This window comes from Macaca fascicularis, chromosome 14 (assembly GCF_037993035.2).
Source record: "Macaca fascicularis isolate 582-1 chromosome 14, T2T-MFA8v1.1".
NCBI classification, from domain to species: domain Eukaryota; kingdom Metazoa; phylum Chordata; class Mammalia; order Primates; family Cercopithecidae; genus Macaca; species Macaca fascicularis.
This window is the reverse complement of record NC_088388.1, coordinates 122,239,212-122,255,772: the sequence shown is the minus strand read 5'-3', so window position 1 is coordinate 122,255,772 and position 16,561 is coordinate 122,239,212. Positions and strand designations below refer to the sequence as shown.

The 16,561-nt window shown below is 45.8% G+C and overlaps 1 protein-coding gene across 20 annotated transcripts in view; it reads right to left on the bottom strand.

Annotated features, from left to right (window-relative positions):
- The window catches only part of GRAMD1B (GRAM domain containing 1B), a 273,617-nt gene that overhangs the window by 162,378 nt on the left and 94,678 nt on the right, over positions 1-16,561 (bottom strand). The gene's annotated exons all lie outside the window — the stretch shown is intronic.

Here is a 16,561-nt window from a genome sequence, read left to right as displayed (position 1 = left end):
AAGGAAATTAAAAATAATACAAGTCATATATTTGCAAAGGTACAGAGCTCTCTTAAATGTCCAACAGGAATCTCGAACTGAGCATTCCCACCACTAAATTCACGATTTGTTCTCCTCTCCTTATACTCAAGTAACGATTCATATGAACTAGAAATGTACCCCCACATCAGTTTGACACCAAGTCCTACAGACCTCACTTCCTTAAAGACTCTCAAATCCGTCAACCTTCCATTCATCACTCCGACGGCCGCTGTCTGAAACCAAGCTCTCATCTCTCATCACTCCTCACCCAGATTACTTTAATAGGCTTTTCACGGCCCTCCCCATTGCCACTCTGGCCCCACTCCAATCTATCCTGATACTGAAACAACAGTCTTACGGAAACACAGATTTAATCATGTCTCTTCCTGGTTTAAAATCCTTTAGCCTTCCCATGATTTCGGAACTAGTTCCAACTCCTTATCTGAGCAATAACAGCCTCATAACCCGACTGTCGCCTATCCACCTAGCTCCCTCACCTCACCTCCACTCCCCACTCCAGCCCTTCTACTTGCCTCTGCCTTTTAATCTGCCCTTCTCCTGGCCTGGCAGAGCCTTTTCTCTAACCCTTCTTTGTCCCAGGAATTCCCATCATGTAAGCAATGTAGTTTAGGGGTTGAGGTTGAGGGCTCTAGCTTTGGATTGCCTGCGTTCAAGTCTTGACGCTTCCACCTATGCTGCTGATGTCCAACCTCTATAAAATGGGGGTGACAACAGCATCTACGTTGGGGTTTTAGGAGAACTAAATAAATACCCACAAATACTTGGAAAGATGAGTAGACACACCATATTATAGCTACTATTATTCTTCAAAAGTAGTAAATCTTCCTTGGTGTTCACCACCCACAATATGGTCCTACATCACCCTGCACTACCTTTTTTTTTTTTTTTTTTTTTTTTTTTGATACAGGGTCTCAATCTGTCACCCTGGCTGGGTGCAGTGGCAGGATCTTAGCTCACTGCAACCTCTGCCTCCCAGACTCAAGCAATCCTCCCACCTCAGCCTCCTGAGTAGCTGGGACTACAGTTGTGCCACCATCACACCGGGCTAATTTTTGTATTTTTTATGAGGATAAGGGCTCACCATCTTGCCCAGGCTGGTCTTGAACTCCTGGACTCAAGGAATCTACCTGCCTCGGCCTCCTGAAGTGCTGGGATTACAGGCGTGAGCTACCGCACCTGGCCTGCACTATCCTTTATCATAACAACTATCATACTCTTTGGGATGCAGTGATTAATGATTCATTCCCCTAAACCTTCTACCATACTATACATTATTTGAGAGCAAAGGTCCCATTGTGTCATTCCTATCCACCCACAGTGCCTAGCACATATTAGGTGTATAATACATATCTGATGAATGTGCAAATATCTAGCCCTATCCTCCCTTGATGTAGTTGTAAAAATCTCCACTTCCACTGAGTACTCGCTGGTCTGCCCAGAAAGACACCTTGCTGAGTACTCTCAAATCGGCACAGATTGCACTGTCCTTCCTTGCGCATCAATACTTTTCGAACATCTACGCTGAAAGTAACCTGAGGCTGGGCACGGTGACTCACACCTGTAATCCCAGCACTTTGGGAGGCCGAGGCAGGTGGATCACGAGGTCAAGAGATTAAGACCACCCTGGCCAATGTGGTGAAACCCCGTCTCTACTAAAAATACAAAAATTAGCTGAGTGTGGTGGTGCGTGCCTGTAATCCCAGCTACTCAGGAGGTTGAGGCAGGAGAATCGCCTGAACCTGGAAGGCAGAGGTTGCAGTGAGCTCAGATCGCGCCACTTCACTCCAGCCTGGCCACAGAGCAAGACTCCATCAAAAAGAAGGGAAGGAGGGAGGAACAGACCCTGCTAGGCCTTGCTGGATGTGCAAGGCATGGCCTGTGACCTCAGGGAGCCCACCACTCGTGATATGTCATTCATCCATCCATGTTTCCACCAACTATGTTTTAGGCATTGGTTCCAGGCATCTGGAGATGCTGACTTGAATTAGACATATGTGGACCTTCCCCACTGTAACAAAACCCGCCAGGATCTTCCTAATGCCAGGACTTCTCTTTCCTGCCCCCATGTCAAAGTTGTGGTCCAACTCTCAGTTATCCGACATGAGGAAGCTGTATCTCAAGCCTGACAGCACTCCATGAGAAGGTCGGCAGGAAAGAATATGGCTCTCCATTTAGGCATAACCAGTGAAAGTCAGTAAAAAAAAAAAGATGTTGAAAACCAAGGCTACACGTTTTTGTTTCTTTCTTTCTGAATTATCTATGAGTATTAATTTTTTTAAAACATGAGACAGGGTCTCCCTATGTTGCCCAAGCTGGTCTTAAACTCTTGGGTGCAAGCAATCCTCCCACCTTGGCCTCCCAAAGTGCTGGGATTACAGGCGAGAGCCACCACACCCAGCCTATCTATAAGCTTTAAATTTTCATGCCAATCCTTAGCTCTCATGAATACAGATCATCAAGCTCTGGCTAGGAAATAAATATTCTTTCTAATACCTTGATCTAAGATGTTTTTCACAAAGGGTAAATGATCCCTCACCTACAATAAAATTCTAGACTTATCACCACACATAATTAAAATAATTATACTTACCCCATTATATTCCTCAAATGGGTTCTGAGAAAAGGGGCAAGGAGAAACTGTGTCAGCTTCAACTCTCTTCACTTGCTCTTAGGTAAAGGAGCCCACCACTTTTTTCTAGTTTCCCACATCCTACTAGCTTCCTTGGCCTCAATCACTACTTAACTTCACAGTGAAATCTTCAGCTCTCTTAAGAGAATAAATACAAATTAACCAGGTCTCTTACTAAACCTTTACTCAGAAGGTAATGTTGTCAACCAAGTTGCTTGCCAGAACTTGAAGTTTGTGAGAACTGGTCAACACCCTGGGCAGTGGAGTCTCAAGGCCAGCCTCCCTCCACTCTCCACACACGTGCCCTCCCCTCACTGTCTCCCACCCTTACTCCCAGGGTCCCCTTCCTGGCTGTGGAAAAATCTCCTGTTCCCCAATGCGGAGTATTCATGTTGGAGAATGAAGTCAGTGCTGAAAACTGCAGAAAGTTCTTAAGCCCAAGGCAAGCCAGAATCCATTTTATGCCCAAATCAATCTTTCTTTCTTTCTTTCTTTCTTTCTTTCTCTCTCTCTCTCTCTCTCTCTCTCTCTCTCTCTCTCTCTCTCTCTCTCTCTCTCTCTCTCTCTCTCTCTCTCTCTCTCTCCCTCCCTCCCTCCCTCCCTCCCTCCCTCCCTCCCTCCCTCCCCTCCCCTCCCCTCCCCTCTCCTCTCCTTTCCTTTCCACAGAGTCTCACTCTGTCACCCAGGCTGGAGTACAGTGCTACAGTCCTGGCTCACTATAACCTCCACCTCCCAGGTTCAAGCGATTCTCCTGCCTCAGCCTCCGGAGTAGCTGAGATAACAGGCATCCACCACCACTCCCGGCTAATTTTTGTATTTTTAGTAGAGACGGGGTTTCACCATGTTGGCCAGACTGGTCTTGAACTCTTTATCTCAAGTGATCCGCCCGCGTATGCCCCACAAGGTGCTGGGATCACAGGCGTGAGCCACCACGCCCGGCCCAAATCTTTATTTTGAACAATCAGTATGATCTTGATCCCTTTAACTAAACTGCTCCAGTTTAATGAGGAGTTTGAGTACCTTCTCCGTCCATTTCCTCTCACAGAGTCAGGCCAGGACACACAGAGGGACTTCACTTATGTTCCCTACAATGTCCCAACTTCCTCCCCACCAAGAACCCTCAAACAATATTCCCAAGTATGTTTTTTTGTTTTTTTTTTTTTTTTCGAGATAGAGTTTCACTCTTGTTGCCCAGGCTAGGGTACAGCGGTGTGATTTCAGCTCACTGCAACCTCCACCTCCCAGGTTCTAGTGATTCTCCTGCCTCAGCCTCCCGAGTAGCTGGGATTACAGGTATGTGCCACCACGCCCGGCTAATTTTGTATTTTTTTGGTAGAGATGGGGTTTCACCATGTTGGTCAGGCTGGTCTCGAACTCCTGACCTCAGGTGATCTGCCTGCTTCTGCCTCCCAAAGTGCTGGGATTACAGGAGTGAGCCATTGCGCCAGGCCCCAAGTGTGTTTCTAATGAAAGACACACAACTACCATTTAGAGCTTCAGGTCAGCCTCCAAGGACATGTCTTACCACACTGGATTGACAGAATTCAAGCCAAACAAAGGAATGTTTTAGGTTGTCTTGTTACAGAAAAATGTACGTGTGGTTCTATTAGGCTTCTGGAAATGTGAAAACACCTAAAGGAACTCCTCCCTCTGAGGAGTCATCGACTTGGGCTTTCAACATACATACCGCTCTTTGCTTATCTCTACTTGACTTCTCTTCCCCTACCAACCTCTGAAAAGTTGCCCCTAGAGTTCTGTCCAGAGTCTCTTTCTCTTCTCACATTACATACTCTCCTCCAGCAATCTCATCCATATCCATGGCTCCAACAAAAAGCCACATGTTCACTCCCAAACCTGTATCTAAACCTCCTACTGTTCCACCAAGCTCCAGTCCCCCATATCTAGCTGTTTACAGGACGTCACCAAAACCCTACCTCCCTAGGCTCATCCCACAGCCTGTCCAAAACTACCCTTTCCCCCCCGACACCTTCACTTCTCCCCAACAACTCCCATCTGCCTTCCTTAGCTCAGTCACCTGCATCACCATCCCTCCACTTAGTTGCACAAACAAGGAAACACAGAAATAGTTCCAGCAGTTCTCTCTCCTCTACTCCCTACCTTCAATCTATCACTGAGTTATATTGGTTCCGACCTTTGAAACCTCTTTTCTATCTATCCTGTCCTCTCTATTTCTATTGTCCTTGCTCTAGTCCAAGTATCAGTACCACCCTGGTCTCATAAGAATCACCTGGAAACTTTTTAACAAAAGAAAAAAGTTCCCATTCCCTCATTGATCCTGGATTCTGATTCAGGGGGCCTGGGTTGGAGCCTGAAGGAGTTTTAACAGGCATCTCAGGTTTGAAAACTACTGATGTTCCCCTCTACTGAAACGGTCCTTTATCTGTGCTGATAAATGTTTAACAACTAGATTGGAGGGCTGATTTATATTATTTGCCAATTTCTGCCATGTATACTCCCACCATGATTGATTTCTGCTATCAGTGAAATTGGCATCGGGAAATGATATGCACAATCAGCGTTTACAAGTGGATGCCAGCTGGCCCCCGCACACTAATGTGCCTAGATGTTAACATTATTATTATTATTATTATTATTATTATTATTACTATTTTGGAGGCCAAGTCTTGCTAGCTCTGTCTCCCAGGCTGCAGTGCAGTGGCATGAACATGGCTCACTGCAGTCTTCAACTCCCAGGCTCAAGCAATCCTTCAACCCCAGCCTGCCGAGTAGCTGGGACCACACGTTTGCACCACCACACCCAGCTACATTTTTTTTTTTTTAATTTGTAGAAATGGGGTCTCCCTATGTTGCCCAGGCTGGTCTTGAGCTCCTCGGCCCAAGCGACCCTCCTGCCTCGGCCTCCCAAAGTGCTGGGATTACAGGCATGGGCCACTGTGCCCAGCCCTGTTTTCTTCTAAAATGGCTCTAGTCAAGTCTCTTCCCAAGTTAAAGTCCCTTGAAATCTTCCTATAATGTCATAGAACACAGTCCAAAGTTTTCTGCCTGCCACACAAGGCCTTACTACATGAAACTGACTTCCCTAACAGAAAGCTCTTCCTGAGGCCTTTATGCTGTTTTCCTTTCTGGGGCTCAGGCTCCCCAAATCTCCCAGGCGCATTCATTCCTGCAACTTCGTGCATGTTGTGCTCTCTGCTTTCTCTTCACTGCCCTTCTACATGATCCATATCTTCCACCCTGGCCTATTGGGCGCTGTGTCACACAGAGGCCTGCCCCTGCCCTTTGGGACATTCAAAGATTAACTCATTGACTTTTTCCCTGCTGACCCAGAGCTCTGTCTCCTTTGAGCCATAGGGCTAATGACACATCCAAGTCGGCACAGTTATTACCAGTGAGACTGGTAGCTCTGCCCATGCAGTAGAGAGAACCTATTGGCTACATCAGAGAACACCTCCTTTAGTGCAAACTCTGGCTGCTTTTTTCAATTCATTCAAGATACTGCATACTAATATGCTGTATTTAATACTAGGAATAAACCTTCCCATTAAACTCTTCTTCCCCATCTACAAAGTACTCCCATGTATATGCTTCCAACTTTTCACACTCATCAGGTAGATAAGAAATGTATACACTCTGATACTCATTTTAAAGATGAATAGGCTGGGCACGGTGGCTCATGCCTGTAATCCCAGCAATTTGGGAAGCCGAGGCGGGTGGATCACTTGAGGCCAGGAGCTGGAGACCAGCCTGGCCAACATGGTGAAACCCCAACTCTACCGAAAATACAAAAAATTAGCCAGGCATGGTGGTGGCCCACGCCTGTAGTTCCAGCTACTCGAGAGGCTGAGGCATGAGAATCATTTGAATCTGGGAGGCAGAGGTTGCGGTGAGCCACAATCGTGCCATTGCACTCGAGCCTGGGTGACAAAGTGAGACTCCATCTTAAACTAACTAAATAAATAAATGTAAATAATAAAGATGAAGAAAATAAGACTTCACAGGGATGCATGGCATGTCAATGAGCAAACTGTCCTGGTAAGCTAAGAAACAGGGATTTCAATCTAAGTTTTTTTGTCCCTGAATTCTTTATTCTTTCACCTTGAGCACACTCTGGTGCTGGAGGGTAGCATTCACTTGGAGAAGGGGTGGGTGGCAGGAATAACCTCACTGATGAGACGGAAGGGACTCTGAACTTGGGCTGGGACTCAGGGACTGCGCTGAGCTTGAATGTTCACTCTGCCACAAGTATCAGCCCTCTCTGCTCTGCAGGTGGCAGCCCTCAGCCAGAAAGCAAGAACATCTGGAAGTCCAAGGCAAGTGAAAACCTTGAAACAAGAAGTAACGAGAATCTGCTCTGACCAGTTTGAGGCAGTTTGCCAGGGGATGGCACCTGCCACTGAGGTCACAAAGCCACAGGTGAAACCATAGAAATAAACAAATGACCACACCAGAAAAAAAAAAACAGCCTGCACTTGAAAGTAGAGCTATCTTGGCCAGGTGCAGTGGCTCACGCCTGTGATCCCAGCACTTCGGGAGGCTGAGGCGGGTGGATCACATGAGGTCAGGAGTTCGAGACCAGTTTGGCCAACATGGTGAAACCCCCCATCTCTACTAAAACTACAAATTAGCCGTGGTGGTGGGCACCTGTAACCCCAGCTACTAGGGAGGCTAAGGCAGAAGAATCACTTGAACCCAGGAGGCAGAGGTTGCAGTGAGCGCAGATCGCGCCATTGCACAAGCCTAGGCAACAAGAGCGGAACTCTGTCAAAAAAAAAAAAAAAAAAAGTACAGCTGTCTCAACAACCAGCTGGGGAAGAAACCACAGCAATCCAAAAAAGACAGAGAGTGTGCCGAGGGACAGGCCAGGACTTCCCAGAGCTCGAGCCAGGGCTGGAGGGACTTCTAGGAGGCCAGTGGCGGTTTGGCCCGCAGCCCAAGGGGGAGTCTTTGGGAACCAGAGAGGCCAGAACCACCTTTTTCGGGCACAAGGACAGGAATCACAAGGGCTGGGCCAGCTGCAGACAGAAATGCTGGTGCCCTGGGGGACTCTTAGGAAACAGTCCTGGTAGCAGTGCCAGCTTGGCTCTTCTGCCAGCTGAAGTCAACATAGCTTGATTTAGGAGCCAGCCTGGAGTCAGTCAGGGCAGCTGGTTCCCCAGAAATGACAACTGAACTCTGACAAGAACATTTTAGAAGTAGCCCAGGCAGCAGCAGCACTGGTCCATTCACATCTGATTGAAGACCAAACTCAATTAAGACTCAATATGTTTTAAAGATTTTTTCTATGACTATGGCTTCCGAACTGGCTATTAATTTTGCTACCACCTGTTTCCGTCTAGTTAACACAAGCCAAACCTCTTAAAAAGCCAAAAGTATGTGAATTCCGAAAGGTCACAAGGTGGGAAAGACACAGAGAGCCTTGTGTTCTTCCTGGAGGGCCCAGGAAAGAGACGCCCAAGGAAAGGAGAAGCTGATGTACCTGGGAAGGCAGACGGATTCTTGGGTCCTAAAGGGACAAAGGAAACATGGCGGCAGGGGATTCACGCAGAAACCCTATCACAGACCAACTGCTCCAGTGACCATGGAGCTCAAGGACAAGCAGCCTGCAAGCTGTGCTGTTTTCTAGAAAGAATCCTTTCAGCTTCCTGCCTCCCCTTCCCTGCCCCGCTCCTGTCCACCCTCCAACTCCCCACCACCCAACCGCCACCCAACTTCATTTGCCCTTAGCCCCGGGAAAAACTGGCTTATGGTAAAGCTATTATCTTGTTTTTTCCAATTGGAAGCCATAAAAAGTCCTAACCAAGAACTCTGGTCATTAACACTCACAGAGTGCCCTGGGGCGCCTGGAGAGAAATCCCCGCATTGACTGGGGCTGGAGTCACAGTGTCTAGGTATAATTGCCACAAATCTGCCCAATCACACTCCTGGCCTATATCCAATTAACCCTCTTCAAGTTCAGTCCCGGGACCCACTGAACTTGGACAAGAACTTAAAAAGGATTTTGATGGTCCACAAAGAAGATAATCCATGTACTTTAATTCATCAACAATATTTTCCACTATATTCATCTACTATAATTCATCTGTTTCCACAATGCCATTTTCTACTCAGGATTAAACTCCATGTCTTCTCTGCCAAGCAGTTTGACAACCTTCTAATAAGCTTGTCATACCACACATGGTCACTTTTCATTAGCGTGGAAGCAACAGGTACTGGATAATTCAGGATATGGAGCAAAAGAAAACAGAAGTTGACTAATCCACAAATCATTTATTTTTAGTTTGAGAATTGTAATGAAACACACACACACACACACACACACACACACGACCAATCACACTCCTGGCCTATATCCAATTAACTCTCTTCAAGTTCAGTTCTGAGACCCACTGAACTTGAAGGGACAAGGGTGAGGACAAGGGCATAAAAATGCACAAGAACATAAAAAGGATTTTGCTGGCCCATAAAGTAAATAATTCATTCATTCAGAAAACACTTTTTGAATGGCAATCTGTACACAGAAAACAGATGAGAGGCAAGCTTTGGGTGGGCCACGTGTCCAGTGAGAAGACAGCAGAACAAATCTGCCTAAGACCCAGCCCTGCCCTCCGGAAACTCAGTGTGGCTTTAGGAATAGGACTTAAAGTGTAAAGATAGTTGTGAATAACCAGTTCATATCATAGGGGAAGGGTCAACTAACAGGTATTGAGTACGTACTCTATGGATTTTTTGCACTCTATCTCACTTAAAAGTCAGTATTTGAAGAAGATAATATTCTTCTCTCTCTCTTTTTTCGAACTCAATTCTTTTATCTTCAATTCCTTTAAATCACGAATATGGCCGACCATAGTGGTGCATGCCTGTAATCTCAACAATTTGGGAGGCCGAGGTGGGTGGATCATCTGAAGTCAGGAGTTGGAGACCTGCCTGGCCAACATGGCGAAACCCCATCTCTACTGAAAATACAAAATTAGCCAGGTGTGGTGGCTCACGCCTGTAATCCCAGCTACTCTGGAGCCTGAGGCAGGAGAATTGCTTGAACCCAGGAGATGGAGGTTGTAGTGAGCCGAGATCATGCCACTGCACTCCAGCCTGGGTGACAAAAGCAAAACTCCATCTCAAAAAAAAAAAAAAAAAAAAAAATACAAGTGTTCATGAAGATTTTCCCATGGTCAGCAAATTAAAAAAAAAAAAAAAAAAAAAATAGAACTGTCTCATTTTTTTGTAATCAAATACCCCAATCTGCCCTAACTCCAAGGACTGGTCACCATAACTATAACCCATCTACAAGGCAGTGCATGTTCTCTGTCATCCACATAGCCTCTCCCACAACGAGCTCCTAGAAACGCTTTTCCAAACTCATAGCCAGGAAGGCCATTGCGTCTGTGATGGTCTGAAGACTCTATTAATTCTGCTGTGCATTACGGTGTGCATAAAGCATTAAAGTGATTGTTCTCACTGAGGAGATCAGACTCAGAGTTGGGGGGGAAATTACAGGAGCACAATAAGGACTAGCCCCCAGAAGAACCTCCACTTCAATCACCAAGCCATATCTGGAACTACCCATCTGCAGACTTGAAATTTGAAAATAACCCACCTGTATGCACACTCTACATGTTGAGAGATACTTGTTCTTATCACTCAACATGCTCCCATTCTCCTGGATTTTTTTGCTCATTACTCACATTGGGGAGTACAAAGAGCAGGGAAAAAAAAAAAAAAAACAACCTTTCACTGTTTCCTTATCTAGGATACTGTTCATCCTATAAATCCAAAAAGGAATTTGCTTCAAATTCTTTACGTCCATTTTCTTCTCAGACTGATTTTAGTGAGAAGGTAATTGTGATGGTTAATTTTAGGTGCCAGTTTGACTGGATTAAGGAATACCTAGGAACCTGGTAAAGCATTATTTTTGGGTGTGTCTGTGAAGGTGTTGCCAGAAAAGATTAGCATGTGAGTCTAAGTGGACTGGGTGGGGAAGATCCGCCCTCATTGTGAGTGGGTACCGTCCATTCTGCTGGGGGCCAGGAAAACAAAAACTGAGAAAAGGTGAATATGTGAATGGAATTGCCAGAGTTGGATTATATTCTTCCTCTCTCTGTCGCTCAGTGGCTCTCTGAGTTGTAGGCCTTTGGCCCCAAACTGAGAGTTACAACATCAGCTTCTCTGGTTCTGAGGCCTGCAGACTTGGACTGAGCCATGCTACCAGCATCCCAGGGTCTCCGGCATGTTGTGGGACTTCTCAGCCTCCATAATTATGTAAGCCAATTCCCCTAATCCTCTCCCCTCCCCTCTCCTCTCTCTCTCTCTCAGAACTCCAACTAGATTCTGTGCAGCATACATATGCACTTATCGTGGAGTCATGCATAAAGTGGTACTCATCTAGATATTTAAAATATGTGGCAGCCACGCACGGTGGCTCACACCTATAATCCCAACATTTTGGGAGGCCGAGGCTGGAGGATCCCTTGAGCCCAGGAGTTCAAGACCACCTTGGATAACAAAGCAGGACGCTGTCTCTACAAAAAAGTAGGGAAATTAGCCAGGTGTGGTGGTGCGTGCCTGTAGTCCCAGCTACTCAGAAGCTGAGATAGGAGGATCACTTGAGCCCAGGAGGTTGTGGCTGCAGTAAGCATGATCGTGCCACCACACTCCAGCCCAGGCGATAGAGTGAGACCCCATCTCAAAAAACAAATACATAAAATAAAATATGTAGAAAATAGAGCACAGTGGAGCAATAGCACCAGGGCCAGTCTCATAAGTCTGGGTCCAGCACTGACTCTGTCATGGACGCCACAGAACACAGAGCAAGTTGCCCCACCATTCTGAACCTCAGTTTGCTTATCTGTAAAATGAACAGAGTGTGCTAGACAATCACATAGGCAGTATCTAGCCTGAAAAGTGCCATGACGCTAAGCTGAGAAACCTTCCATGAAGCCTGTTTGAAGACTAAGTGGAAGACACACAGATTGAGAAAGAAGGGAGTTGCTGGCTATCCTAAAACATGTGAACTAAACCACGAGGTTGGGCTGAGTTGGCTGGACAGTGGGGAAAGGAGAATAGCAGTCTAAGAACAAACTGGTTTAGAGGCAGCTAACAGAGTCACAGAAATGTGGCTTCCTGGTTCACTTCCTGTATACTCTTTTGATAAGTGTTTCCTTTAACTGTTACTGTCTTTCCAGGTTATCATTTTATAAGTCTCTAATTTTATTAATAAAATCACGAGCTGATACTTCACAGCAGGAAGGGATTCAAGGGATAAACTATTCTAATTCTTTTTCTTTTTTTTTTTTTTTTGAGACAGGGTCTCTCTTTGTTGCCCAGGTTGGAGTGCAGTGGTGCCATCACAGCTCACTGCAGCCTCGACCTCCTGGGCTTAAGCAATACTCCCAACTCAGCCTCCCAAGTACCTGGGACCACAGGCATGTGCCACCACACCTAGTTCTTTTCTTAATTTTTTTATTTTTTTTTTTTGAGATGGAGTCTCGCTCTGTCACCTAGGCTGGAGTGCAGTGGCGCAATCTCGGCTCACTGCGAACTCCGCCTCCCGGTTCACACCATTCTCCTGCCTCAGCCTCCCAAGTAGCTGGGACTACAGGCGCCCGCCACCACGCCCGGTTAATTTTTTGTACTTTTTTTCAGTAGAGACGGGGCCGGGATGGTCTCGATCTCCTGACCTCGTGATCCGCCCATCTCAGCCTCCCAAAGTGCTGGGATTACAGTCGTGAGTCACCGCGCTCGGCCCTTTTTATTTTTATTTTTGGAGACAGAGTCTCCCTCTGTCGCCCAGGCTGGAGTACAGTGGCGCCATCTCAGCTCACAGAAACCTCCGCCTCCCAGGTTCAAATGATTCTCTTGCCTCAGCCTCCCCAGTAGCTGGGACTACAGGCATGTGCCACCACACCTGGCTAATTTTTATATATTTGGTAGAGACCATGTGTCATCATTTTGACCAGTCTGGTCTCAAATTCCTGACCTCAAGTGATCTGCCTGACTCGGCCTCAGCTCATGCTGGGATTATAAGCGTGAGCCATTGCGCCTGGCCACATCTGGTTATTTTCTGTATTTTTTGTAGAGACGAGGTCTCACTCTATTGCACAGGCTGGTCCCAAATTCATGGGCTCAAGTGATTTGTCTGCCTCAGCCTCCCAAAGTGCTGGGATTACAGGCATGAGCCACCACACTTGGCCCTAATTTTTTCTTTTTCAAACAGGAAACCAACAGCCCAAAGAAGGTAAATGACAAGTGTAAAGTCACAGAGGTATTTAGTAGCACTGCAAAGAATAAAACTCGAGTTTGCTGACTCTCCCGGGGCTCTTTCCACACCACCAATGCTGCCCTTAGAGAACAAGAATGTCAAACTCCTGGTGGGTAGAGAAACTTTTTTCTTAACCTCTGGTGCTACTGCTCACAAGAAGGATAACTGTTAACAGTTGCTCATTCTATAAAACGGATGTGCCATTGTTGAGTGTGTTGATCTTTTTTGTTTTGTTTTGTTTTGTTTTTGAGACACTCTCTCTCTGTCGCCCAGGCTGTAGTGCAATAGTGCAATCTTGGCTCACTGCAACTTCCCTCCACCTCCCGGGTTCAAGCGAGTCTCATGCCTCAGCCTTCTGAGTAGCTTGGATTACAGGTGTGTGCCACCATACTCGGCTAATTTTTTGTATTTATTTAGTAGAGACAGGATTTCACCATGTTGGTCCGGCTGGTCTCGAACTCCTGACCTCAAATGATCCACCAACCTTGGCCTCCCAAAGTGCTGGGATTACAGGAGCGAGCCACCCCACCCGGCCTGGTTGAGTGTTTTCTATATACCAGGCTGTTTTCTAACCACTGGGAACACAGTAATAAACAGATTGGGCAAAGTCCCTGCTCTCAAGGACCTCAAATTCTTGTGGTTTAGCAGAAGGGATGCAAAAATTAGAGACCGATCATCAACAGAGAAAAATAAAAGAAGATGATAATTTCAGAAGTACAGTGTTATTAAGACAATGAAGCTGAAGAATGTAGCCTCAAAAAAGCTAAAAAATACGTTAAGGGCAGACAGTAAGTGGCAGAGCCTAAATAGAATCCATGCAGATCACTCCAGAGTCCGTGACTTTGCAAACTACCTCGTATGCGTGGTGAGCACAGCAGTTTGCATAGCAAGTAGAGGATGAATGATCAGTTGAGTGGAATGCATATCATCAGAAGGGGGTCCATTGTGATTTTAATTTTGAAGGGAATTCACAAGCAGATTCTAGTAAAATCTGGTCAGGCACGGTGGCTCATGCCTGTAATCCTAGCACTTTGGGAGGCCAAGGAGGGCAGATCGCTTGAGCCTAGGAGTTTGAGACCAGCTAGGGCAACATAGTAAGACCCCTGTCTCTATAAAATGAAAAATAAAAATAACATTCTAGTGAAATCTGTTTTGATTTTAGTTCATCCTAAGGAATCTCTACCTAGTCATAATAGAAACAAAGATTACAGTTTAATCAAATATTTTTCCCTCTCATCTCTGTATGTTGGGCGAAAAATACACTTAAATGTTTAATTTCGTACTTTCCTAAATATTAAATAGGGCTCATAGACATCTTACATGAAGTACATACTCAAACAATACTTGTCGTTGATGTTGATGGTATAAAACATCACAAAACTAGTAAAAGACTAAGTGCTCATAAAATATCCTTCAGCTATAACAAGTTAAAGCATTTCTTTAAACAAAAATTACATGTACCTAGTCCCACAAATACAGCATCACTAAAGATGGAATAAGCATTTCAGGGGACACATAAACCAGTCCTATTCCCACATATGTCTCCTATCACTCAGAGGCAATCTTTAAATCTTATCTTGGTTCTTCTTTACAACCTCACGCTTTTCTAAGAAAAGTTCTCACTCTGTATCTTCTCAGTAGCACCAAGAGCATATTCTCCCCTAATTATAACCCAATGTCACTCATTTCAAATTTGGAAGATACTACTGCCCTCTATTCACTTAGGGCCCTCCGCAGAGCCTGGTGGCAGTACTGCTTAAGCTGACATCAAAGTTTCATGAAGCCATTTTATAGGAAATTCAGCACGAGGCAAGATATGTAGAACATCCCCATGGCTAGGTACTCACCTCCCCCCCCCCGCCCCCCCCCCGCCCTTAACCATGAGAAGGGCAGATCAGGTTCCAAAAGTGCACCAGGAAATACTAACAGACAATAGAGCCTGCATTGGCCGACCACACATGGCACTAACCACTCTCTACACTGCTGTCTTTTCCAGGTCTGTCAACCCCAAACGACTCAGCAAAGGTGCCTGGTAATGAGGAAAAAACAAAACAACCGCAAGCCCTAGGGCCTGTCCTTCAGATCAGATAAGCTTGGCCTCAAATGACACCCATATGAAAACACCTCCTTCTCTTAAATTTAAAGCGGAGAGGGACAAAGGAAATAACCAGGAAGTGAGTACCTACAGGATGTCAGGAAATTGGAGAGGTGCCTCATCGCATTTCATCTGCAAACCAGTCTTCAAGGTAGGTATCATCATGGTCACCAATGTATGTAAGAGGAAGCTGATGATGCAAAGCTGCCTGCCTGCGGAAAGAACGCTTGTCCTAGGCTGGAATTTTACTCCATGGAAGCAGGATTGAAATTATTACCGGTGGCTCAGGCCTGTAATCCCAGCACTTTGGGAGGCCGAGACGGGCGGATCACGAGGTCAGGAGATCGAGACCATCCTGGCTAACATGGTGAAACCCCATCTCAACTAAAAAAATCCAAAAAAACTAGCCAGCCGAGGTGGCGGGCGCCTGTAGTCCCAGCTACTCGGGAGGCTGAGGCAGGAGAATGGCGTAAACCCGGGAGGCGGAGCTTGCAGTGAGCTGAGATCCGGCCACTGCATTCCAGCCTGGGCGACAGAGCGAGACTCCGTCTCAAAAAAAAAAAAAAAGAAAGAAAGAAATTATTACCGGGATAAAAGTCACACTCAGCTGCTGGGAAAGTATCTACTCTGGCCTTGCTAGAGGTGCGGACAGATGAGGAACAGTGTTGGCATGGGCCATTATCAATGGGATTTTATAAAGATACAGAGCCTTGGAAGAACTAGAAACACGTTCCTGTTTCTTAGCTGTCCTTGATCACCCTCAACTTCACGATCGGTAGCGACCTGGGACTTCAGATGCTCCACTGCTCAGCCCCCTTTGGGTTTACTTTGTCTTCCCCTCCGATAAAACAGGCAAGATCCAGAAATCTCCCTGAGGTGGATAGGTTTGAGCCCAAGTGCTGATATTAAAACAAGTATCATATGCAACAGGCAAATTAAAATGTATTTCTGAAATTTGAGTCAGTATTCCAGGACCAAAAAGTACTTAGCCTGCCCTAGGGAATATCTAGGTTTAAAAAATATATACCTATATATTGCCAGGCACTGTGGCTCATGTCTGTAATCCCAACACTTTGGGAGGCTGAGGCAGGAGGATTACTTGAGGTCAGGAGTTTTAACACCAGCCTGCCCAACATGGCGAAACCCCGTCTCCACTAAAAATACAAAAATTAGCTGGGTGTGGTGGCGCACGCCTGTATTTCTGCTACTTGGGAGGCTGAGGCATGAGAATTGCTTGAACCCGGGAGGCAGAGGTTGCAGTGAGCCAGGATTGCCCCACTGCACTCCAGCCTGGATGACAGAGTGAGGCTGTCTTAAAATAAAAAGAAATATATACTTGTATATACATATATACTTATATTTAATATATGTTTATGTGTATTAGATATATACATATATTTATTAGAAAACATTTATGTTTCTGCATGTCTATATTCTCCTGTATTTGTCCGTTTAAGCTAGATTAGAGGTTTGGAGTTATTTGCGTACTGCCAATTGTTTCTTCCTAACGTTCTAAGGATACTGTTCAAATGAATGAGTCATTTCCAAACTAGCCACG